Raw genomic sequence first — 27,583 nt, 5'->3', positions numbered from 1 at the left:
GCTTCCATGGTTCCATCCGCTGACAGATCCACTCCCAGATTCTAAAACACTTCACTTCCTCCAGTTTTTCTCCATTCAAACTCACCTCCCAATTGACTTGACCCTCAACCCTACTGTACCTAATAACCTTGCTCTTATTCACATTTACTCTTAACTTTCTTCTTCCACACACTTTACCAAACTCCGTCACCAGCTTCTGCAGTTTCTCACATGAATCCGCCACCAGCGCTGTATCATCAGCGAACAACAACTGACTCACTTCCCAAGCTCTCTCATCCCCAACAGACTTCATACTTGCCCCTCTTTCCAAGACTCTTGCATTTACCTCCCTAACAACCCCATCCATAAACAAATTAAACAACCATGGAGACATCACACACCCCTGCCGGAAACCTATATTCACTGAGAACCAATCACTTTCCTCTCTTCCTACACGTACACATGCCTTACATCCTCGATAAAAACTTTTCACTGCTTCTAACAACTTGCCTCCCACACCATATATTCTTAATACCTTCCACAGAGCATCTCTATCAACTCTATCATATGCCTTCTCCAGATCCATAAATGCTACATACAAATCCATTTGCTTTTCTAAGTATTTCTCACATACATTCTTCAAAGCAAACACCTGATCCACACATCCTCTACCACTTCTGAAACCACACTGCTCTTCCCCAATTTGATGCTCTGTACATGCCTTCACCCTCTCAATCAATACCCTCCCATATAATTTACCAGGAATACTCAACAAACTTATACCTCTGTAATTTGAGCACTCACTCTTATCCCCTTTGCCTTTGTACAATGGCACTATGCACGCATTCCGCCAATCCTCAGGCACCTCACCATGAGTCATACATACATTAAATAACCTTACCAACCAGTCAACAATACAGTCACCCCCTTTTTAATAAATTCCACTGCAATACCATCCAAACCTGCTGCCTTGCCGGCTTTCATCTTCCGCAAAGCTTTTACTACCTCTTCTCTGTTTACCAAATCATTTTCCCTAGCCCTCTCACTTTGCACACCACCTCGACCCAAACACCCTATATCTGCCACTCTGTCATCAGACACATTCAACAAACCTTCAAAATACTCATTCCATCTCCTTCTCACATCACCACTACTTGTTATCACCTCCCCATTTACGCCCTTCACTGAAGTTCCCATTTTGCTCCCTTGTCTTACGCACCCTATTTACCTCCTTCCAGAACATCTTTTTATTCTCCCTAAAATTTACTGATAGTCTCTCACCCCAACTCTTATTTGCCCTTTTTTTTCACCTCTTGCACCTTTCTCTTGACCTCCTGTCTCTTTCTTTTATACTTCTCCCACTCAATTGCATTTTTTCCCTGCAAAAATCGTCCAAATGCCTCTCTCTTCTCTTTCACTAATACTCTTACTTCTTCATCCCACCACTCACTACCCTTTCTAAACAGCCCACCTCCCACTCTTCTCATGCCACAAGCATCTTTTGCGCAATCCATCACTGATTCCCTAAATACATCCCATTCCTCCCCCACTCCCCTTACTTCCATTGTTCTCACCTTTTTCCATTCTGTATATATATATATATATATTTTTTTTTCTTCCTTTGTCTCTGTCTCCCGCGTTTGCGAGGTAGCGCAAGGATACAGACGATTGAAATGGCCCAACCCACCCCCATACACATGGATATACATACGTCCACACACGCAAATATACGTACCTACACAGCTTTCCATGGTTTACCCCAGACACTTCAAATGCCCTGATTCAATCCACTGACAGCACGTCAATCCCGGTATACCACATCGATCCAATTCACTCTATTCCTTGCCCCCCTTTCACCCTCCTGCATGTTCAGGCCCCGATCACACAAAATCTTTTTCACTCCATCTTTCCACCTCCAATTTGGTCTCCCACTTCTCCTCGTTCCCTCCACCTCCGACACATATATCCTCTTGGTCAATCTCTCCTCACTCATTCTCTCCATGTGCCCAAACCATTTCAAAACACCCTCTTTTGCTCTCTCAACCACGCTCTTTTGATTTCCACACATCTCTCTTACCCTTACGTTACTTACTCGATCAAACCACCTCACACCACACATTGTCCTCAAAAATCTCATTTCCATCACATCCATCCTCCTGCGCGCAACTCTATCCATAACCTAACGCCTCGCAACCATACAACATTGTTGGAACCACTATTCCTTCAAACATACCCATTTTTGCTTTCCGAGATAATGTTCTCGACTTCCACACATTCTTCAAGCCTCCCAGAATTTTTACCCCCTTCCCCACCCTATGATCCACTTCCGCTTCCATGGTTCCATCCGCTGCCAGATCCATATATATATATATATATATATATATATATATATATATATGTATATATATAGGGGAGAAAGAATACTTCCCACGTATTCCTCACGTGTCGTAGAAGGCGACTAAAGGGGACGGGAGCGGGGGGCCAGAAACCCTCCCCTCCTTGTATTTCAACTTTCTAAACGGGGAAACAGAAGAAGGAGTCAAGCGAGGAGTGCTCATCCTCCTCGAAGGCTCAGATTGGGGTGTCTAAACGTGTGTTGATGTAACCAAGATGAAAAAAAAGGAGAGATACGTAGTATGTTTGAAGAAAGGAACCTGGATGTTTTGGCTGTGAGTGAAACGGAACTAAAGGGTAAAGGGAAAGAGAGGTTTGGGAATGTCTTGGGAGTAAAGTCAGTGGTTAGTGACATGACAAGAGCAAGAGAAGGAGTAGCACTACTCCTGAATCAGGAGTTGTGGGAGTATATGATAGAGTATAAGAAAGTAAATTCTAGATTGATATGGGTAAAACTGAAAGTTGATGGAGAGAGATGAGTGATTATTGGTGCATATGCACCTGGGCATGAGAAGAAAGATCATGAGAGGCAAGCATTTTAGGAGCAGCTGAATGAGTGTGTTAGTGTTTTTGATGCACAAGACCGGGTTATAGTGATGGGTGATTTGAATGCAAAGGTGAGTAATGTGGCAGTTGGGGGAATAATTGGTATACATGAAGTGTTCAGTGATGTAAATGGAAATGGTGAAGAGCTTGTAGATTTATGTGCTGAAAAAGGACTGGTGATTTGGAATACCTGGTTTAAAAATCAAGTTATATATAAGTATACGTATGTAAGTAGGAGAGATGGCCAGAGAGAGTTATTGGATTACGTGTTAATTAATAGACGCACGAAAGAGATACTTTTGGATGTTAATGTGCTGAGAGGCGCAACTGAAGGGATGTCTGATCATTATCTTGTGGAAGCTAAGATGAAGATTTGTGGGAGTTTTCAGAAAAGAAGGGAGAATGTTGGGGTGAAGAGAGTGGTGAGAGTAAGTGAGCTTAGGAAGGAGACTTATGTGAGGAAGTACCATGAGAGACTGAGTACAGAATGGAAAAAGGTGAGAACAAAGGAGGTAAGGGGAGTGGGGGAGGAATGGGATGTATTTAGGGAAGAAGTGATGGCTTGCACAAAAGATGCTTGTGGCATGAGAAGCGTGGGAGGTAGGTTGATTAGAAAAGGTAGTGAGTGGTGGGATGAAGAAGTAAGATTATTTGTGAAAGAGAAGAGAGAGGCATTTGAGCGATTTTTGTAGGGAAAAAATGCAAATGTGTGGGAGAGGTATAAAAGAAAGAGGCAGGAGGTCAACGGAAAGGTGGAAAAGGTGAAAAAGAGGGCAAATGAGAGTTGGGGTGAGAGAGTATCGTTAAATTTCAGTGAGAGTAAAAAGATGTTTTGGAACCAGGTAAATAAAGTGCGTAAAACAAGGAGGCAAATTGGAACTTCAGTGAAGGTGGCTAATGGGGAGGTGATAACAAGTAGTGGTGATGTGAGAAGATGGAGTGAGTATTTTGAAGGTTTGTTGAATGTGTTTGATGATAGAGTGGCAGATATAGGGTGTCTTGGTCGAGGTGGTGTGCAAAGTAAGAGGGTTAGGGAAAATGATTTGGTAAATAGAGAAGAGGTAATAAAAGCTTTACAGAAGATGAAAGCCGGCAAAGCAGCAGGTTTGGATGGCATTGCGGTGGAATTTATTAAAAAAGGGGGTGAGTGTATTGTTGACTGCTTGGTAAGGTTATTTAATGTATGTATGATTCATGGTGAGGTGCCTGAGGATTGTCGGAATGATTGCATAGTGCTATTGTACAAAGGCAAAGAGGATAAAAGTGAGTGCTCAAATTACAGAGGTATAAGTTTGTTGAGTATTCCTGTTAAATTATATGGGAGGGTGTTGATTGAGAGGATGAAGGCGTGTACAGTGCATCAGATTGGGGAAGAGCAGTGTGGTTTCAAAAGTGGTAGAGGATGTGTGGATCAGGTGTTTGCTTTGAAGAATGTATGTGAGAAATACTTAGAAAAGCAAATGGATTTGTACGTAGCATTTATGGATCTGGAGAAGGCATATGATAGAGTTGATAGAGATGCTCTGTGGAAGGTACTAAGAATATATGGTGTGGGAGGCAAGTTCTTAGAAGCAGTGAAAAGTTTTTATCGAGGATGTAAGACATGTGTACGTGTAGGAAGAGAGGAAAGTGATTGGTTCCCAGTGAATGTAGGTTTGCGGCAGGGGTGTGTGATGTCTCCATGGCTGTTTCATTTGTTTATGGATGGGATTGTTAGGGAGGTGAATGCAAAAGTTTTGGAGAGAGGGGCAAGTATGCAGTCTGTTGTGGGTGAGAGAGCTTGGGAAGTGAGTCAGTTGTTGTTCGCTGATGATACAGCGCTCGTGTCTGATTCATGTAAGAAACTGCAGAAGGTGGTGACTGAGTTTGGTAAAGTGTGTGAAAGAAGAAAGTTAAGAGTAAATGTGAATAAGAGCAAGGTTATTAGGTACAGTAGGGTTGAAGGTCAAGTCAATTGGGAGGTAAGTTTGAATGTAGAAAAGCTGGAGGAAGTAAAGTGTTTTAGATATCTGGGAGTGGATCTGGCAGCGGATGGAACCATGGAAGCGGAAGTGAATCATAGGGTGGGGGATGGGGCGAAAATTCTGGGAGCCTTGAAGAATGTTTGGAATTCGAGAACATTATCTCGGAAAGCAAAAATGGGTTTGTTTGAATGAATAGTGGTTCCAACAATGTTGTATGATTGCGAAGCGTGGGCTATGGATAGAGTTGTGCGAAGGAGTGTGGATCTGCTGGATATGAGATGGTTGAGGACAATATGTGGTGTGAGGTGGTTTGATCGAGTAAGTAATGTAAGGGTGAGAGAGATATGTGGAAATAAAAAGAGTGTGGTTGAGAGAGCTGAAGAGGGTGTTTTGAAATGGTTTGGTCGCATGGAGAGAATGAGTGGGGAAAGATTGACCAAGAGGATATATGTGTCAGAGGTGGAGGGAACGAGGAGAAGTGGGACACCAAATTGGAGGTGGAAAGATGGAGTGAAAAAGATTTTGAGTGATCGGGTCCTGAACATGGAGGAGGGTGAAAGGCGTGCAAGGAATAGAGTGAATTGGAGCGATGTGGTATACCGGGGTCGACGTGCTGTGAATGGATTCAACCAGGGCATGTGAAGCGTCTGAGGTAAACCATGGAAAGTGTGTGGGGCCTGGATGTGGAAAGGGAGCTGTGGTTTTGCTGCATTATTACATGACAGCTAGAGACTGAGTGTGAACGAATGGGGCCTTTGGTGTCTTTCCTAGCGCTAATTCGCACATATGAGGGGGGAGGGGTTTGTTATTCCATGTGTGGCGAGGTGGCGGTGGGAACAAATAAAGGCAGGCAGTATGAATGATGTACATGTGTATATATGTATATGTCTGTGTGTGTATATATATGTGTACATTGAGATTTATAGGTATATATATTGTGCGTGTGTGGACGTGTATGTATATACATGTGTATGTGGGCGGGTTGGGACATTCTTTCGTCTGTTTCCTTGCGCTACCTCGCTAACGCTGGAGACGGCGACAAAGCAAAATGAATATATATATATAATATATATATATATATATATATATATATATATATATATATAAATATATAATATATATATATATATATATATATATTTTTTTTTTTTTTTTTTTTTTTTATACTTTGTCGCTGTCTCCCGCGTTTGCGAGGTAGCGCAAGGAAACAGACGAAAGAAATGGCCCAACCCCCCCCATACACATGTACATACACACGTCCCAACACAAATATACATACCTACACAGCTTTCCATGGTTTACCCCGGACGCTTCACATGCCTTGATTCAATCCACTGACAGCACGTCAACCCCTGTATACCACATCGCTCCAATTCACTCTATTCCTTGCCCTCCTTTCACCCTCCTGCATGTTCAGGCCGCGATCACACAATATCTTTTTCACTGCATCTTTCCACCTCCAATTTGGTCTCCCTCTTCTCCTCGTTCCCTCCACCTCCGACACATATATCCTCTTGGTCAATCTTTCCTCACTCATTCTCTCCATGTGCCCAAACCATTTTAAAACACCCTCTTCTGCTCTCTCAACCACGCTCTTTTTATTTCCACACATCTCTCTTACCCTTACGTTACTTACTCGATCAAACCACCTCACACCACACATTGTCCTCAAACATCTCATTTCCAGCACATCCATCCTCCTGCGCACAACTCTATCCATAGCCCACGCCTCGCAACCATACAACATTGTTGGAACTACTATTCCTTCAAACATACCCATTTTTGCTTTCCGGGATAATGTTCTCGACTTCCACACATTTTTCAAGGCTCCCAAAATTTTCGCCCCCTCCCCCACCCTATGATCCACTTCCGCTTCCATGGTTCCATCCGCTGATAGATCCACTCCCAGATATCTAAAACACTTCACTTCCTCCAGTTTTTCACCATTCAAACTCACCTCCCAATTGACTTGACCCTCAACCCTACTGTACCTAATAATATATACTGTACCTAATTATATATATATATATATATATATATATATATATATATATATATATATATAATATATAATATATATATATATATATATATATATATTATAATATATATATATATATATATATATATATATATATATATATATAATATATATATATATATATATATATATATATATATATATATATATATATATATATATATATATATATATATATATATATATATATATATATATATATATATATATATATATATATATATATATATATATAATATATATTATATATATATATTTTATATATATATATATATATATAATATATATATATATTATTATCATACATACATAATATATAATGTGGCAAATGGGGAGCAAATGGGAACTTCAGTGAAGGGCGCAAATGGGGAGGTGATAACAAGTAGTGGTGATGTGAAAAGGTGATGGAGTGAGTATTTTGAAGGTTTGTTGAATGTCTTTGATGATAGAGTGGCAGATATAGGGTGTTTTGGTTGAGGTAATGTGCAAAGTGAGAGGGTTAGGGAAAATGATTTGGTAAACAGAAAAGAGGTAGTAAAAGCTTTGCGGAAGATGAAAGCCGGCAAGGCAGAAGGTTTGGATGGTATTGCAGTGGAATTTATTAAAAAAGGGGGTGACTGTATTATTGACTGCTTGGTAAGGCTATTTAATGTATGTATGACTCATGGTGAGGTGCCTGAGGATTGGCGGAATGCGTGCATAGTGCCATTGTACAAAGGCAAAGGGGATAAGAGTGAGTGCTCAAATTACAGAGGTATACGTTTGTTGAGTATTCCGGGTAAATTATATGGGAGGGTATTGATTGAGAGGGTGAAGGCATGTACAGAGCATCAGATTAGGGAAGAGAAGTGTGGTTTCAAAAGTGGTAGAAGATGTGTGGATCAGGTGTTTGCTTTGAAGAATGTATGTGAGAAATACTTAGAAAAGCAAATGGATTTGTATATAGCATTTATGCATCTGGAAAAGGCATATGATAGAGTTGATAGAGATACTCTGTGGAAGGTATTAAGAATATATGGTGTGGGATGCAAGTTGTTAGAAACAGTGAAAGATTTTTATCGAGGATGTCAGGCATGTGTACGTGTAGGAAGGGAGGAGAGTGATTGGTTCTCAGTGAATGTAGGTTTGCGGCAGGGGTGTGAGATGTCTTCATGGTTGTTTAATTTTTCTATGGATGGAGTTGTTAGGGAGGTGAATGCAAGAGTTTTGGAAAGAGGGGCAAGTATGAAGTCTGGTGGGGATGAGAGAGCTTGGGAAGTGAGTCAGTTGTTGTTCGCTGATGATACAGCGCTGGTTGCTGATTCATGTGAGAAACTGCAGAAGCTGTTGACTGAGTTTGGTAAAGTGTGTAAAAGAAGAAAGTTAAGAGTAAATGTGAATAAGAGCAAGGTTATTAGGTACAGTAGGGTTGAGGGTCAAGTCAATTGGGAGGTGAGTTTGAATGGTGAAAAACTGGAGGAAGTGAAGTGAAGGATGGATGTGCTGGAAATGAGATGTTTGAGGACAATTTGTGGTGTGAGGTGGTTTGATCGAGTAAGTAACGTAAGGGTAAGAGAGATGTGAGGAAATAAAAAGAGCGTGGTTGAGAGAGCAGAAGAGGGTGTTTTGAAATGGTTTGGGCACATGGAGAGAATGAGTGAGGAAAGATTGACCAAGAGGATATATGTGTCGGAGGTGGAGGGAACGAGGAGAAGTGGGAGACCAAATTGGAGGTGGAAAGATGGAGTGAAAAAGATTTTGTGTGATCGGGGCCTGAACATGCAGGAGGGTGAAAGGAGGGCAAGGAATAGAGCGAATTGGATCGTTTTGGTATACCGGGGTTAACGTGCTGTCAGTGGATTGAATCAAGGCATGTGAAGCGCGTGGGGTAAACCATGCAAAGCTGTGTAGGTATGTATATTTGCGTGTGTGGACGTATGTATATACATGTGTATGGGGGTGGGTTGGGCCATTTCTTTCGTCTGTTTCCTTGCGCTACTTCGCAAACGCGGGACACAACGACAAAAAAAAGATATATATATATATATATATATATATATATATATATATATATATATATATATATATATATATATATGTATATATATATATATATATATATATATATATATATATATATATATATATATATATATATATATATATATATATATATATATATATTATAATATATATATATAATATATATATATATATATATATATATATATATATATATAATATATATATATATATATATATATATATATATATATATATCCCTCTGCCTGATAGGAGGGATAGTTAGTATGTTTGAGGAAAGGAACCTGGATGTTTTGGCTCTGAGTGAAACGAAGCTCAAGGGTAAAGGGGAAGAGTGGTTTGGGAATGTCTTGGGAGTAAAGTCTTGGGTTAGTGAGAGGACAAGAGGAAGGGAAGGAGTAGCACTACTCCTGAAATAGGAGTGGTGGGAGTATGTGATAGAATGTAAGAAAGTAAATTCTATGTTGATATGTGTAAAACTGAAAGTTGATGGAGAGAGATGGGTGATTATTGGTGCATATGCACCTGGGCATGAGAAGATCATGAGAGGCAAGTGTTTTTTGAGCAGCTGAATGAGTGTGTTCGTGGTTTTGAGGGACGAGACCAAGTTATAGTGATGGGTGATTTGAATGCAAAGGTGAGTAATGTGGCAGTTGAGGGAATAATTGGTATACATGGGGTGTTCAGTGTTGAAAATGGAAATGGTGTAGAGTTGGTAGATTTATGTGCTGAAAAAGGACTGTTGATTGGGAATACCTGCTTTAAAAAGAGAGATATACATAAGTATATGTATGTAAGTAGGAGAGATGGCTAGAGAGCGTTATTGGATTATGTGTTAATTGATAGGCGAGCGAAAGAGAGACTTTTGGATGTCAATGTGCTGAGAGGTGTAAGTGTAGGGATGTCTGATCATTATCTTGTGGAGGCGAAGGTGAAGATTTGTGGAGGTTTTCAGAATAAAAGAGAGAATTTTGGGGTGAAGAGAGACTGGTGAGAGTAAGTGAGCTTGGGAAGGAGACTTGTGTTAGGAAGTACCAGGAGAGACTGAGTACAGAATGGAAAAAGCGAGAACAAAGGAGGTAAGGGGAGTGGGGGAGGAATGGGATGTATTACTAGGGAAGCAGTGATGGCTTGCGCGAAAGATGATGGTGGCATGAGAGGGCGTGGGAGGTGGGCAGATTAAAAGGGTAGTGAGTGGTGGGATGAAGAAGTAAGATTATTAGAGAAAGAGAAGAGAGAGGCATTTGGACGATTTTCGCAGGGGAATAATGCAAATGTATGGGAGATGTATAAAAGAAAGAGGCAGGAGGTCAAGAGAAAGTTGCAAGACGTGAAAAAGAGGGCAAATGAGAGAAGGGGGGAGAGAATGTCATTAGATTTTAGAGAGAATAAAAAGATGTTTTGGAAGGAGGTAAGTAAAGTGCGTAAGAGAAGGGAACAAATGGGAACTTCAGTGAATGGGGCTAATGGGGAGGTGATAACAAGTAGTGGTGATGTGAGAAGGAGATGGAGTGAGTATTTTGAAGTTTTGTTGATTGTGTTTGATGATAGAGTGGCAGATATAGGGTGTTTTGGTCGAGGTGGTGTGCAAAGTGAGAGGGTTAGGAAAAATGATTTGGTAAACAGAGAAGAGGTAGTAAACGCATTACGGAAGATGAAAGCCGGCAAGGCAGCGGGTTTGGATGATATTGCAGTAGAATTTATTTAAAAAGGGGGTGACTATATTGTTGACTGGTTGGTAAGGTTATTTAATGTATGTATGATTCATGGTGAGGTGCCTGAGAATTGGCGGAATGATTGAACAATGCCATTGTACAAAGGCAAAGGGGATAAGAGTGACTGCTCAAATTACAGAGGCATAAGTTTGTTGAGTATTCTCGGTAAATTATATGGGAGGGTATTGATTGAGAGGGTGAAGGCATGTACAGAGCATCAGAAGTGGTTTCCGAAGTGGCAAAGAAAGGAAGTGTGTATCAGGTGTTTGCTTTGAAGAATGTTTATGAGAAATACTTAGAAAAGCAAATGGATTTGTATGTTCCATTTATGAATCTGGAGAAGGCAAACGATAGAACTGATAGAGATGTTCTGTGGAAGGTATTAAGAATGTATGGTATGGTAGGCAAGTTGTTAGAAGCAGCGAAAAGTTTTTATCGAGGATGTAAGGTATGTGTACGTGTAGGAAGAGAGGAAAGTGATTGGTTTTCAGTAAATGTAGGTTTGCGACAGGGGTGTGTGATGTCTCCATGGTTGTTTAATTTGTTTATGGATGGGATTGTTAGGGAGGTGAATGCAAGAGTTTTGGAAAGAGGGGCAAGTATGAAGTCTGTTGTGGATGAGAGAGCTTGGGAAGTGAGTCAGTGTTGTTCGCTGATGATACAGCGCTCGTGGCTGATTCATATGAGAAGCTACAGAAGCTGGTGACTGAGTTTGGTAAAGTATGTGAAAGAAGAAAGTTAAGAGTAAATGTGAATAAGAGCAAGATTATTAGGTACAGTAGTGTTGAAGGACAAGTCAATTGCGAGGTAAGTTTGAATGGAGAAAAACTGGGAGAAGTAAAGTGTTTTAGATATCTGGGAGTGGATTTGGCAGAGGATGGAACCATGGAAGCGGAAGTGAATCATAGGGTTGGGAAGGGGGCGAAAATTCTGGGAGCCTTGAAGAATGTGTGTAAGTCGAAAACATTATCTCGGAATGCAAAAATGGGTGTGTTTGAAGGAATAGTGGTTCCAACAATGTTGTATGGTTGCGATGCGTGGGCTATGGATAGAGTTGTGCGCAGGAGGAAGGATGTGCTGGAAATGAGATGTTTGAGGACAATATGTTGTGTGAGGTGGTTTGATCGAGTAAGTAATAATAGGGTAAGAGAGACGTGTGGTAAGAAACATAGCTTGGTTTAGAGAGCAGAAGAGGTTGTTTTGAAATGGTTTGGTCACATGGAGGGAATGAGTGAGGAAAGATTGACCAAGAGGATATATGTGTCAGAGGTGGAGGGAACGAGAAGTGGGAGACCAAGTTGGAGGTGGAAAGATGGATTGAAAAAGATATTGTGTGATCGGGGCCTGAAGATGCAGGAGGGTGAAAGGCTCGCAAGGAATAGAGTGAATTGGAACGATGTGGTATACCGGGGTCGACGTGTCAATGGATTGAACCAGGGCATGTGAAGCGTCTGGGGTAAACCCTGGAAAGTTCTGTGGGGCCTGGATGTGGAAAGGGAGCTGTGGTTTCGGTGCATTATTACATGACAGCTAGAGACTGAGCGGGAACGAATGTGGCCTTTGTTGTCTTTCCTAGCGCTACCTCGCACACATGAGGGGGGAGGAGGTTGTTATTCCATGTGTGGCGGGGTAGCGATGAGAATGAATAAAGGCAGACAGCATGAATTATGTACATGTTTATATATGTATACGTCTCTGTGTTTATATTTATGTATACATTGAGATGTATAGGTATGTATATTTGCGTGTATGTATATACATGTGTATGTGGGTAGGTTGGGCCATTCTTTCGTCTGTTCCTTTGCGCTACCTGGCTAACGAGGGAGACAACGACAAAGCATAACAAATAAATGATAATATATCCGTGGGAATAGGGGAGAAAAAAAACCTCCCACGCATTCCCAGCGTTTCGTAGAAAGCGACTAAAGGGGTCGGAAACGGAGAGCTACAAACCCACCCCTCCTTGTATTTCATCTTTCTAAAAGGGGAAACAGAACATGGAGTCACGCGGGAGTTCTCATCATCCTTGAAGGCTCAGACTGGGGTGTCTAGATGTGTATGAATGTAACCAAGATGAGAAAATAGGAGACATAGGTAGATATTTGAGGAAAGGAGGCTGGATGTCTAGGCTCTGATTGAAACGAAGCTCAAGGGTAAAGGGGATGAATGGCTTGGGAATGTTTTGGCAGTAAAGTCAGGGGTTGGTGAGAGGACAAGAGCAAAGGAAGGAGTAGCACTACTCCTGAAACAGAAGTAGTTGGAGTATGTGACAGAATGTAAGAAAGTAAACTCTAGATTGATATGGGTAAAACTGAAAGTGGATAGAGAGAGATGCGTGATAATTGGTGCATATGCACATGGACATGAGAAGAAAGATTATGAGAGGCAAGTGTTTTGGGAGCAGCTGAATGAGTGTGTTAGCAGTTTTAATGCACGAGACCGAGTTATAGTGATGGGTGATTTGAATACAAAGGTGAGCAATGTGGCAGTTGAGGGAATTTTTGGTGTAACTGGGATGTTTTGTGTTGTAAATTGAGATAGTGAAGAGCTTGTAGAATTGTGTGCTGAAAAAGTGCTGGTGATTGGGAATGCATGGTTTTGAAACGATACACATAAGTAAACGTATGTAAGTATGAGAGATGGCCAGAGAACGTTATTGGATTTCATGTTATTTGATAGGCTCCTGAAAGAGAGACTTTTGGATGTCAATGTTCCGCAGAGGTGCAACTGGAGGGATGTCTGATCATTATATTGTGGAGGCGAAGGTGAAGATTTGTACATGTTTTTAGAAAAGAAGAGAAAATGTTGGAGTAAAGAGAGTGGTGAGAGTAAGTGAGCTTAGGAAGGAGACTTGTGTGAGGAAGTACCAGGAGAGACTGAGTGTAGAATGGAAAAAGGTGAGAGCAGAGGGCGTAAGGGGAGTGGGGGAAGATTGGGATGTATCAGGGAAGCATTGATGGCTTGCCCAAAAGATGCTTGTGGTAACACCTGATCCACACATTGTAAGTAGCTTTATTATCCCCAGTAGATGTATTAAACCATCCTAAACCTTGAGAAAACCTTAGGGTTCTCTGTTGTTCTTTACGGTTCTCTATCCTTGTAGTACCATGTGGTGGGAGGCGACTGCATGTCCAATGTGGAGGGCAGGTTCAGGACTCAGGTTTTCTTGATAATTTGTAACATTCTGGACTGCTGAATGTAGGTTTGGCTGTGGTCAACTTATCTGTAGAGTTGAAAGCTAAGTTCTGGACTGCTGAAAGGCGAGGTCAATCTATTTATAAAGTTGAAAGCTAAGTTATCTTATGTGTAGTTAATGCTATGTATAAAGGTTCATTGTTACGATTCCTGGTTTTGTATTATGAAAACCTTGACCTGTGATAACCGATCTTCCAGTTATTTCATAGATGAAGTTTAAGATATGTCTTATCTTTCCATAATAATCCAAGTTTCCTGTATATAACGTTAAGCTGTGACTGGGGAAACTGGCACTAGATATGTCGACTCTCTCCACAGTATGACATATGCAGTGTAACCAGAAAGGAAATTCTTAAAGGATGGGTAATTGATATATATATGTGAGGAAGGTCACGCAACGGCTAAGTAAGAAAGATAAGGAGCAGCCTGGAACATACTTTTGCACTTTACCTACGCTGGGTCAGAGGGAGCCACAAACATCTCATTTTTCTGCTTCAGGTATCATAAATTCCTGTAGCTGCCCTGAAGCTTAAATTTTCTTAGTCTTACAGAGACTTTCTTTGCTTGACCTCTATAATGACACTTGCATTAGTGTATCCCACTATAATATACGCACATACACTGTGTTAAGATTACAGTAGCGTATTACACTTTTGATGTATGGAGCATGTGTTAGGAGAACGTAGAAATCCTAATTTCCCTATGACAAACTTGCCACACTCAGTAGCAGGGTCAGGATGGATTCCCTTGATATGAAAAGTTCTTTGATGACACTGAACTCTTCGTCAACCGACGATGATAACAACCTCAACAAAGGCGACTTTACTCTTGCGATCGGCCACTCAAGGTGACGGGAGGTTATAGGTTGGTATCTTATCTGTCTCAGACCAGCCCAAGAAAAGTATCATCACGTGTTAGAAAACATTTCACTACGTTTGGGTCCAACAGACACGGTGGAGAAATATGAAGAAAAGAAAATAGTATTAATTGTAATTCATTGGAAACAAAACGTCAAGCTTTACTTTACTTTCTTAAAACAATAGCGCAAAAAACCATAAATGGAAGTTGTTGTTGTGAATAAAAATCTCTGATAACTGATACGAAAAGAAATAGTTCAATATTAGAGGTATTCATTCTCCAGACCACCGACTCCCTGGTGACATATGGGGTGCTCCCCTACATTATCATGATCTGTAGACAATTTATCGTTTACATGCTATTTATCTCCCACACTATCACTATCCAGGGATCTACCGGACACAAACACCATAAAACACAAGAACTGAAGGTAGAGGGACCCACGTGGTCGTGCATATATGGGAACCCAGCAGAACAAGAATAACTTTGAGAAGCGTCGGGCCTGACAGACCTAAGGACAGTGTTTCAGGGCTAAAAGGTGACTGAAGGTTTTGCAGGTGAACTATTATCTGTTACTGTTGTGAGGGATAGTGCCAATTATGATTTATGTAAGGTTATGACAAGGCATAATGAACTAATTTTTGTTGATGTTTGTTGCCTCTAATATGTGTGTGCAGGAGGCTGTAGTTGGTTGAAGCTACCTGGGATGGGTTGTATGCTGTCTGTGTTTAATGATATAGAAGAGTGACTGGGTCTAAGATCATGTTGAGAGAGAGAATATTTTTGTTGTGAATTTGCTTTTCAAAAATTGGATGTTGAAGATAGTAGTGAAATAAGGCACTAAGATGAGGGGCAGTAGAGTGGCTTGGAGGGGTTTATGATTGGTCAATTTCTAGATGTTAAGGATTTTGTTGTATCGTCAGGGTATCCGCAAGTGCTTGAGTTACAGTGACCAAAGGTTTTATATTAAAGTTTGATATGTTGTCAGAATCTGTGGCAGGAGAGATTTTCATGTTTTAATCACATTTCATGTCAGTGGGAGTAAAGAGTGGATGAGCAGCTGTTTCATGTTGGATTTTGTGAAGTTTTTTCATGACTCCTGTTTCGGGATGTGGTTAGTCTGTGGCTGATTTTTTAGCAGTGTTCTGTGAATAAGCTTTGTGCTCTTTGGAAGAAATGATATCATTGGAACAGGTCAAAAGTGCATCATAATTAGGAGCTGAGTAGGTGTGGAAGGTGTAGATCTTAAACGGGCACCAAAGAAGTCGCTGTGAGATCTGTGGTTCATTGTGTTGAGGAAGGAATGTCAGTTTGCTGTTTACCATTTCGTGATCAGGTTAGTCACTGGGCCGTTTAGAGTTTGTATTTGTTCTGTGACATTTATTGAAGGTGAGTAGTTTTGTCTGAGCAGGTTTCTTTGTTTAATATCTGCAACTTGTTGATGGACGCTTGGGTTATACTTTCCTTATCCCTATAATACATGCTTTTTGCTGGCTTGGTTGATGACGTTGATGTAGCCTGAGATGGAATGGTACAAAGATAAGGAATCACCTACAATGAAGTGTTGACGACTGGATTCCAGGTACAGTGTGAATGCTGACGAATCTGCTTCCCCAGGGCTCCTCAACCTGGGCCAGTTACCCCAAATAGGGTCATCTGTACTGTTTTGATGGCCATGTATACAACATTTTGACGATGATAATTATGAATATAAACCGCTACCTTGGGCAGTGCTAGACTTATGGCCGTACATCTAGTCAGGTCTGCGAGACACCTGAGCACCAGTTATCCATCAGTTAATCCAGAGAGTTGACGTGTGTTAGATGTATGTTTGTTACTCTATGTCTGCAAACCTGTAGGTTACCACAAGTATTGCATCATCTTACCACCGCTCACTGTTGTCACAATGATGTTTACCAACTACTGAAGCTAAAGAACAATGAGAGATAAGGTCACTGCCTCCACGTTGGGCCTGAAGCCAGGCGAGGATGGCACATGATCCCAGAACCCAAGCGGATATCAACCTTAGGTGGCAAATGACCTCAGACCCCCAGCAGATGGCAACCTCAGGTGGCACATAACCCCAGAACCGGAGCGGATGATAACCTCAGGTGGCATATAACCTAAGACCTCCAGCGGATGACAACCTCAGGTGGCACATAATCCTAGACCCTCAGCAGATGGTAACCTCATGTGACACATAACCCCAGACCCCAAACGGATGGCAATCTCAGGTGGCTCATGACCTCAGACCCTCAGCGGATGATAACCTCAGTTGGGACAGGACCTCACACCCACAGTGAATGGCAACCTCAGCTGGCATATAACCCCAGACCCCCAGCGGGTGACAACCTCAGGTGGCACATAACCCCAGACCCCAACAGATGGCAAATTCAGGTGGCACATAACCTCAGACCCCCAGCGGAAGATAACGTCAGGTGGCACATGACCTCAGACTCCCAGCGGATGGCAACCTCAGGTGGCACATATCCCCAGACACCCAGCGGATGATAACCTCAGGTGGCACATGACCTCAGACCCCCAGTGGATGGCAACCTCAAGTGGCACATGACCTTAGACTCCCAGCGGATGGCAACTTAAGGTGGCACGTGACCTCAGAATCCCAGCGGATGGCAACCTCAGGTGGCACATAACCCCAGACCCCCAGCGGATGATAACCCCAGGTGGCACATGACCTCAGACCCCCAGCGGATGATAACCTCAGATGGCACATGACCCCAGACCCCCAGCGGATGATAGACTCAGGTGGCACTTGACCTCAGACCCCCAGCGGATGGCAACCTCAGGTGGCAGATGACCTTAGACTCCCAGCGGATGGCAACTTAAGGTGGCACATGACCTCATTCTCCCAGCGGATGGCAACCTCAGGTGTCACATAACCCCAGACCCCCAGCGGATGATAACCTCAGGTGGCACATAACCCCAGACCCCCAGCGGATGATAACCTCAGGTGTCACATAACCCCAGACCCCCAGCGGATGATAACCTTAGGTGGTACATGACCTCAGAACCCCCAGCGGATGGCAATCGGAGGTGGCACATAACCCTAGACCTCCAGCAGATGGTAACCTCAGGTGGCACATGACCTCAGACCCCCCGAGGATGGCAACCTCATGTGGCACATGACCTCAGACTCCCAGCGGATGATAACCTCAGGCGGCACATGACCCCAGATCCCCAGCGGATGATAACCTCAGGTGGCACATGACCTCAGACCCTCAGAGGATGGCAAACTCAGGTGGCACATAACCCTAGACCTCCAGCGGATGGTAACCTCAGGTGACATATGACCTCAGACCCTCAGAGGATGGCAACCTCAGGTGGCACATAACCCCAGACCCCCAGCGTATGGCAACCTCATGTGGTATATAACCTCAGACCCCCAACGAATGGAAATCTCAGGTGGCACCTGACCTCAGACACCCAGTGGATGATAACCTCAGTTGGCACATGACCCCTGTCCCCCAGCGAATGGCTACCTCAGGTGGCACATAACCCCAGACCCCCAACGGATGGCAATCTCATGTGGCACATAACCTCAGACCCCAGCGGATGATAACCTTAGGTGGCACATGACCTCAGACCCCTAGCGGAAGGGAACCTCAGGTGGCTAATAAGCCCATGCCCTCAGCGGGTGGCTCCCTCAGGTGGTACATGACCCCACACGACCAGCGGATGGTAACCTCAGGTGGCATATAACACCAGACCCCCAGCGGATGGCTCCCTCGGGTGGCACATGACCCCAGACCCCCAGCGGATGATAACTCAGGTGGCACATGACCTCAGGCCCCCAGCGGATGGCAACCTCAGGTGGCACATGACCTCAGACCCCCAGCGGATGATAACCTCAGGTGGCACATGACCTCTGACCCCCAGCGGATGATAACCTCAGGCGGCACATGACCGCAGATCCCCAGCGGACGATAACCTCAGGTGGCACATGACCTCAGACCCCAGCGGATGGCAACCTCAGGTGGCACATAACCCCAGACCCCCAGCGGATGATAACCTCAGGTGGCATATGACCTCATTCTCCCAGCGGATGGCAACCTCAGGTGGCATATAACCCCAGACCCCCAGCGGATGATCACTTCAGGTGGCACATGATCCCAGACCTCCAGCGGATGATAACCTCAGGTGGCACATGAACTCAGACCCCCAGCGGATGGCAACCTCAGGAGGCACATAACCCCAGACCCCCAGCGGATGATCACCTCACGTGGCACATGACCTCAGATCCCCAGCGGATGATAACCCCATGTGGCACATGACCTCGATCCCCAGCAGATGGTAACCTAAGGTGGCACATGACCTCAGACCCCCAACGGATGGCAACCTCAGGTGGCACATGACCTCAGACCCCCAGCAGATGGTAGCCTCAGCCATGTGTGGACCCTGAGAGGGTTTAAGAAGGAGGTTGAGAGTGTGGTGTTTTGTTAACAGGTGCTGACCACTGGCCCTGCAAGAGTACGTCAGTATTACCAAGTGTGAACTGTGAATGTCTGACGTTTGTTACTCTTATGACCCCAACATATTCACTCTAAGTTCCAGTAGAATAACTCTGAGAGAAAGCTGTAGCCTTCAGTTAGGGAGGTGGTAGTCATGTGTGGTAATGACTCGGGGCTGGCGGTGGAAAATAGGGTAATGGAGAGAGACAGAGTGAGAACTGCAGCTGTAAACATTATGGTTCTTGAAACAGTTCCACTAAGAGAGATCATTACAATACATGTGTTATGTTCTCATACATTGTCTTAGCACTTTATTTACCAGCCTGCCACATGACAGATAACGTCGTCGACACTGTATTATGAATAACCTGACGATGATATAGCCTCGCTATGGATGACTTTTCACCAGCCCGAGGGGAGGATGAACACCTGGCTTGGATGTGGACCGACTGTCGTAACCAGGATTCGGACCTTACTGGCTCTTGCCTGGCGCGTACTGACTCACAGTGTGTATGATGACTATTTGGAATTGCATTTTGTCTGTTGTTGGGAGAGAGTTTTACTCTCGTGTGTGTGTGTGTGTGTGTGTGTGTGTGTGTGTGTGTGTGTGTGTGTGTGTGTGTGTGTGTGTGTGTACCTAGAAAGATGACACAATCAGGTATCATAATACTTAACACAATCCCAGTTATCATCAAGAGCCTTTCCCATTCAACCATGACCATTTCCCTGCCGACCCTCTGGGCTCTTACTATAAGCCACACATAATTTCCATCTCATATTCATCAAGACTCCAGCTGCAGTATCATATCCTCGTATAGTCCTCTGCTTCACTCTATTTCACCCGCTTCTTTCTCTGTTATTCTCTCTTGTCTTCCTCTGTCTCGTCTGTTTATCATTCGTCCTTCTCTACTGTAGTTTACTTCGTTGTTCCATTAACTATGATACTACTCCCATTTTTTCATGTATTTGGCTTGTTTGATGTGGTAGTTCCTATGTTCTCAACTTGTCTTGTCTTCCTCTACCTTATCATTATCTCATCCTACTTGCCTAGTCTTTCTTCCATCTCCTTCTTCTCTTTACTCTTTTAAGTGATATCAACTTTTAGTTTCTCTCTCTCTCTCTCTCTCTCTCTCTCTCTCTCTCATATATATATATATATATATATATATATATATATATATATATATATATATATATATATATATATATATATATATATATATATATATATATATATATATATATATATATATATATATATATATATATATAATATATATATATATATATATATATATATATTTTTTTTTTTTTTTATACTTTGTCGCTGTCTCCCGCGTTTGCGAGGTAGCGCAAGGAAACAGACGAAAGAAATGGCCCAACCCCCCCCATACACATGTACATACACACGTCCACACACGCAAATATACATACCTACACAGCTTTCCATGGTTTACCCCAGACGCTTCACATGCCTTGATTCAATCCACTGACAGCACGTCAACCCCTGTATACCACATCGCTCCAATTCACTCTATTCCTTGCCCTCCTTTCACCCTCCTGGGGATAGGGGAGAAAGAATACTTCCCACGTATTCCCTGCGTGTCGTAGAAGGCGACTAAAAGGGGAGGGAGCGGGGGGCTGGAAATCCTCCCCTCTCACTTTTTTTTTATTCTTTTTTTTTTTTTTTTTTTAATTTTCCAAAAGAGGGAACAGAGAAGAGGCCCAGGTGAGGATATTCCCTCAAGGGCCCAGTCCTCTGTTCTCAACGCTACCTCGCTAATGCGGGAAATGGCGAATAGTATGAAAGAAGAAAAGAAAGAATATATATATATATATATATATATATATATATATATATATATATATATATATATATATATATATATATATATATATATATATATATATATATATATATATATATATATATATATATATATATATATATATATATATGTATATGTATATATGTATATATATATATATATTATTAAAAAAGGGGGTGACTGTATTGTTGACTGGTTGGTAAGGTTATTTAATGTATGTATGACTCATGGTGAGGTGCCTGAGGATTGGCGGAATGCGTGCATAGTGCCATTGTACAAAGGCAAAGGGGGTAAGAGTGAGTGCTCAAATTACAGAGGTATAAGTTTGTTGAGTATTCCTGGTAAATTATATGGGAGGGTATTGATTGAGAGGGTGAAGGCATGTACAGAGCATCAGATTGGGGAAGAGCAGTGTGGTTTCAGAAGTGGTAGAGGATGTGTGGATCAGGTGTTTGCTTTGAAGAATGTATGTGAGAAATACTTAGAAAAGCAAATGGATTTGTATGTAGCATTTATGGATCTGGAGAAGGCATATGATAGAGTTGATAGAGATGCTCTGTGGAAGGTATTAAGAATATATGGTGTGGGAGGCAAGTTGTTAGAAGCAGTGAAAAGTTTTTATCGAGGATGTAAGGCATGTGTACGTGTAGGAAGAGAGGAAAGTGATTGGTTCTCAGTGAATGTAGGTTTCCGGCAGGGGTGTGTGATGTCTCCATGGTTGTTTAATTTGTTTATGGATGGGGTTGTTAGGGAGGTAAATGCAAGAGTTTTGGAAAGAGGGGCAAGTATGAAGTCTGTTGGGGATGAGAGAGCTTGGGAAGTGAGTCAGTTGTTGTTCTCTGATGACACAGCGCTGGTGGCTGATTCATGTGAGAAACTGCAGAAGCTGGTGACTGAGTTTGGTAAAGTGTGTGGAAGAAGAAAGTTAAGAGTAAATGTGAATAAGAGCAAGGTTATTAGGTACAGTAGTTTTGAGGGTCAAGTCAATTGGGAGGTGAGTTTGAATGGAGAAAAACTGGAGGAAGTGAAGTGTTTTAGGTATCTGGGAGTGGATCTGGCAGCGGATGGAACCATGGAAGCGGAAGTGGATCATAGGGTGGGGGAGGGGGCGAAAATTCTGGGGGCCTTGAAGAATGTGTGGAAGTCGAGAACATTATCTCGGAAAGCAAAAATGGGTATGTTTGAAGGAATAGTGGTTCCAACAATGTTGTATGGTTGCGAGGCGTGGGCTATGGATAGAGTTGTGCGCAGGAGGATGGATGTGCTGGAAATGAGATGTTTGAGGACAATGTGTGGTGTGAGGTGGTTTGATCGAGTGAGTAACGTAAGGGTAAGAGAGATGTGTGGAAATAAAAAGAGCGTGGTTGAGAGAGCAGAAGAGGGTGTTTTGAAGTGGTTTGGGCACATGGAGAGGATGAGTGAGGAAAGATTGACCAAGAGGATATATGTGTCGGAGGTGGAGGGAACGAGAAGAAGAGGGAGACCAAATTGGAGGTGGAAAGATGGAGTGAAAAAGATTTTGTGTGATCGGGGCCTGAACATGCAGGAGGGTGAAAGGAAGGCAAGGAACAGAGTGAATTGGAGCGATGTGGTATACCGGGGCTGACGTGCTGTCAGTGGATTGAATCAAGGCATGTGAAGCGTCTGGGGTAAACCATGGAAAGCTGTGTAGGTATGTATATTTGCGTGTGTGGACGTATGTATATACATGTGTATGGGTGTGGGTTGGGCCATTTCTTTCGTCTGTTTCCTTGCGCTACCTCGCAAACGCGGGAGACGGCGATAAAGTAAAAAAAAAAAAAAATATATTTATATATATCAATCGACCTCTTTCAACCATTCCGCTCCCCTGGCACTGTGTCTCTAGGCCCTGGCAAGCAACAACACCCTGTACAGATCATCAGAGACACTGCATCGGCCCAATCTCTGATCCACAAGGCATCTCTTCCTGATATTGACTCTAACCTAACGGGTGAGAAGGTCTATCTCAAATTGGTCAACGCCAGCACTCCAGTACACTTTGCCAAAATAGAGCTTGACCGTGAGGCGGTGAAAGGTACAGTAACTGTAGGAGTAGTTGATACTCCTCTACTTATACCTGACGCCACCTTCCTTCTTGGTAACGACCTAACCGGCAGTCTGGTCGTCCCTGCACTAACTATTCGAGACACTCCACTGCCCTATAGCCCTACTGAAGACATTGAGAAGGAGCAGCCAACCCTGTTCCCCATCTGTGCCGCCACACGCTCTCAACATCGACGAATCGTGGACGAGGAGGATCCTACACCACCTCTCTTTCCTAAGCCCTGCAATGAAGGTTTTACTACTTGTGGTCTGGATGTATCTCCTTTAAACAAGCTGATATCCGAGCACAAACTAGAGGAGACCCAGCGATAGGACCCAACCCTGACGAAGTTACACCAGGAGGTCCTGCCGAGAGAAGATATCCTCGACACACCTGCCTTCTACTACCAAGACAACATGAGGTTCTATAGACCCCCTAAACTCTCTGATGAAGATACATGGGCCGAGACGCATCAAGTGGTAGTTCCACAGTGTATAAGGCAGCCTCTTATGGAAATCGCACATGAAGGTTTTAGTGGTCACTTAGGAATTAAGAAAACCTACCTCAAACTACTTAATGATTTCCATTTGCCTGGTATGAAGGATATAGTTTCATTTATCAATTCTTGCTTAACTTGTCAGATTGTAGGGAAACCTAATCAATCAATTCCACCATATCCATTGCAACCCATTCCAGTTCCTTTAGAACCCTTTCAAAAGATTATTATTGACATAGTTGGTCCCTTGCCAAAGTCTAAGAAGGGAAATCAGTATATACTTACAGTACTTTGCCCTACATCTAGATACCCAGAGGCTTTTCCTCTAAAGACTATCTCTGCCAAAAATGTAGCTAATAAATTAATCCACATGTTCACTACTTTCGGTATCCCTCAGGAGGTACAAAGTGACCGTGGCACCAACTTCACCAGCGATCTCTTCAAAGATGTGCTTCAGGAGCTAGGTATCAAACAGACCCTGTCCGCAGCATATCACCCGCAGAGCCAAGGTGCCCTTGAGAGGCACCATCAAATCCTCAAATCAATTATACGCAAGTACTGTCATGAGAGGAATCAGGATTGGGATCAAGGGTTACCCTTTCTCTTATTTGCTGTTCGAGAATCTCCACGCGAGTCACTTGGTTGTTCATCTTTTGAGCTCGTCTTTGGTAGACAAGTCAGAGGACCTCTTAAAGTGGTTAAAGATGAGCTCATTTTAGTCATAAAGTTCCACTGAAATCTGTCACAACCTACTTGCAACAACTGAAAGATAACCTTGATAAGATATGTAAATTTGCTAGGGATAATTTGAAGATTTCACAACATACTATGAAATCAGTATTTGATGTTAAAGCTAAAGTCAGAAACTTTCAGGAAGGAGATAAAGTTCTAAAGTTAACAATTGTAAGTGTCATATTCATGTTTCCCTCCCAAAATGAGTAAAGATTAGTTATATTCATTTCCGAAATACTCTACCTGTTGACCAGTGTAATGAATACTTGTTTCTACAAATATTCGGCATGGAAAACCCCTTACACGGATTTGTTCGAAGTTTAACTTCTTCCCAGCGTCATATCGACGTGCGACAAATGGTTGTCGTAAGTAAATGACGTTTTTCTCCCTAGGTTCAGTAACCTGGTCACTTCTATAACATTTACCTGTGCAGAGGAAAATGAGGATACCTTTTATCTCTTAGATGTCATGCTGCACACAATTATGACCCAGTTCAAGAGTAACTTAGCTAGAAAACTTACAGATTTCTATTGATATATACATTTTTACTCAGGCCAGAAGCTGTGACCCGTAAATGGAGTAGGTGGGGGGAAGGTGGCCACGAAAAGAACGATAATCTACCTTCACTTTGGGTGATATTATTGATGGTCTTCCATATCGACAGTGAATAAGTTGTTTGAGCGAGAATTAAACCCCACACTGAGACGCGTCATGTAACCAACCTTACTGGGTCCTTAATGTAGTGCTTGCTGAGGCCATGAACCAAAGTCTGTCATATACGCAACTTTTCACTTTTACTTTGAGTTTGATTTTTGAGGAATTGCTCAGTATGGCCGAGTCTGGCACTCCTCTTAATCATATGCCGTCTTACAAGAGGCCAGCCAACGTTGGTCAGGGAAAGAGCCGTCCGTGGTCATGTAAATACCCAAAGTCCGTCACTATTAACTTCTCGTCACGGCAGCAGCTGAAGTGAAAGCTTAAGTGGTAGTACCATGTAAGCTGCTGTGCTCAAGAGGGATAAGTTAACCAGCTTGGACACATTATAATCAAAGAATATTGTCTATTATTTGTAAAACATTATACATCGGGAGATAACCAATAAAAACTTGAGAAATACTAAAGCATGTAGGTAGGTACCACACCTTAGTTCTAGAATACAGCCACGGTTGTGGTGTAAGAATGGTTCACTTATGGTACATGAGTTGTGGAACACGACGGGTTCACTTACGGTAAATGAGTTGTGGAACACGACGGGTTCACTTATGGTACATGAGATGTGGAACACGATGGGTTCACTTAAGGTACATGAGTTGTGGTACACGACGGGCCCACTTATGTTACATGAGCTGTGGTACACGACGGGTTCACTTATGGTACAGTGACATGAACATTGGTAAACGAGTTGTTCAGATGAGGTACAGTGATATGAACTGTGGTTAACGAGAGGTTCAGATGAGTTACAGTGACATGAACTTTGGTTAACAAGTGTTTCAAATGAGGTACAGTGACATGAACTGTGGTTAACGAGTGGTTCAGGTGAGGTACAATGACATGAACTATGATTAACGAGAGTTTCAGATGAAGTTTAGTGACATGAACTGTGGTTAACAAGTGGTTCAGATGAGATATAGTGACATGAACTCTAGTTAACGAGTGGTTCAGATGAGGTACAGTGACATAACTGTGGTTAACGAGTGGTTCAGATGAGGTACAACGATATGAACTGTGGTTAACGAGTGGTTCAGATGAGGTACAGTGACATAAGCTCTGGGTCCTGAGTGATTCCATTCAAAGCACTCAGGAATTGCAGTCAAGAGTGTAGTTATAATGTTGATGGATCTGTTAAATTACCGCAGAATTATAACATAACAAAGGACTTGGCGGTGTCCATAAAGGTCTCTATCACGGCTGTTAAAGGTTGACTAATATCAAAGGAGGTTAACTAACTACTGCAGGGTGTTAAGTTATAATAATGGGTTATATGACCCCTGGTGTTAGGGGAGAACAGGTAAGGGGTCAAGTTAGAACAGCTTCATGAGATCCCTCACTGAATACCTTGCCTCCTTAAGTTTGAAGACCACACGATCAACACCTCTAACTGTGTCAGCCAGTGGACGGGCAAGTATGATAATAGGCCAACTTGGAGCTGTCTTCCAGTAACTTCCCACACAAAAGTCGCTAAGACGCTGAGGATTAAAGTCTTGGCAAAGGGTCTCAGCCACACTTACACCTTCCATTAGCAAGGTCCACATTTTACACCTGACACAAGAGTTGCCCCTGACCTCGACCCTGATCCCTTATACCATATCTCTGGAACTAGAACCTGATCAGAACCTATGACCTGTGACTGACCTCTATCCTGGTCCCTGACCCCTGATTTGGGTTGATACTTGACCCCTGACCTTACCCGTGATATAGTCGTGCAATGTATTATAGTACCAGTTGGTTATGTGGTGTAACGTGGGTTATCTCACATTACTGATGCCGTGCCTCCTCATGTATACTACTACTGGATGACTATACGCCGTCGTGCCGTATGAATCATGTTACGTCGTTACCTGTGTTACAGTGTGTGTATCGTTTCGTTTATCGCTACAGCTTACTGTGCAAACTGTAGATGGATTACTATACTGGTGGCTGCCTCGAGTCACCTGTACCTTATCTCGTGTCATAGATGATTCATCTAAGTTACACATTAATCTTATTTTCGTGTTCTTATTCGATGTCATTGCATTATTCCGAGTTGTGTGCGCGATATTATTCCTTGCTACGTGTGCTTTATGTCCTTTTGAAATATGGTATTTTAGGATACATTGCCTACGTTATCTCTTGTTACAGGCGTACTGCCATGCGTTACTGGTCCAGTAGTGTGTTATATCTATACCAATGCGTTACCTCGTATTACTGATACGTTATCTCGTCCCAGTAGTGTGGTACCTCATATCATTAGCTACCGATTACGATGGTTATCCGCCGTATGTGTCTCATATCATTGCTTCTCGATACTGATCGTTATCTCATTGTCTAATGTTACCAAGAGTTCTCTTATGTTACCGTCACAGTGTTACCACCTGGGGTGTTGGGTGTGTACAGCATGACCCTGTCTTGCAGCCTTAACGCTCCCACAGTCTGGAGGGCAACTACCACGTAATACATGTCCCAAACATTAATTTCATACAGAAATATTCACCGTTGCTCAAGTGATCTGAGGTCGTTGTTGATTCAGCTTTAGGGACACAAATCAGAGAGATGCAGCCAAATGTCTTGATACAACATGA

This window comes from Panulirus ornatus, chromosome 38 (genome assembly GCF_036320965.1).
Source record: "Panulirus ornatus isolate Po-2019 chromosome 38, ASM3632096v1, whole genome shotgun sequence".
Lineage (NCBI taxonomy): Eukaryota > Metazoa > Arthropoda > Malacostraca > Decapoda > Palinuridae > Panulirus > Panulirus ornatus.
This window is presented reverse-complemented; position numbering follows the sequence as displayed.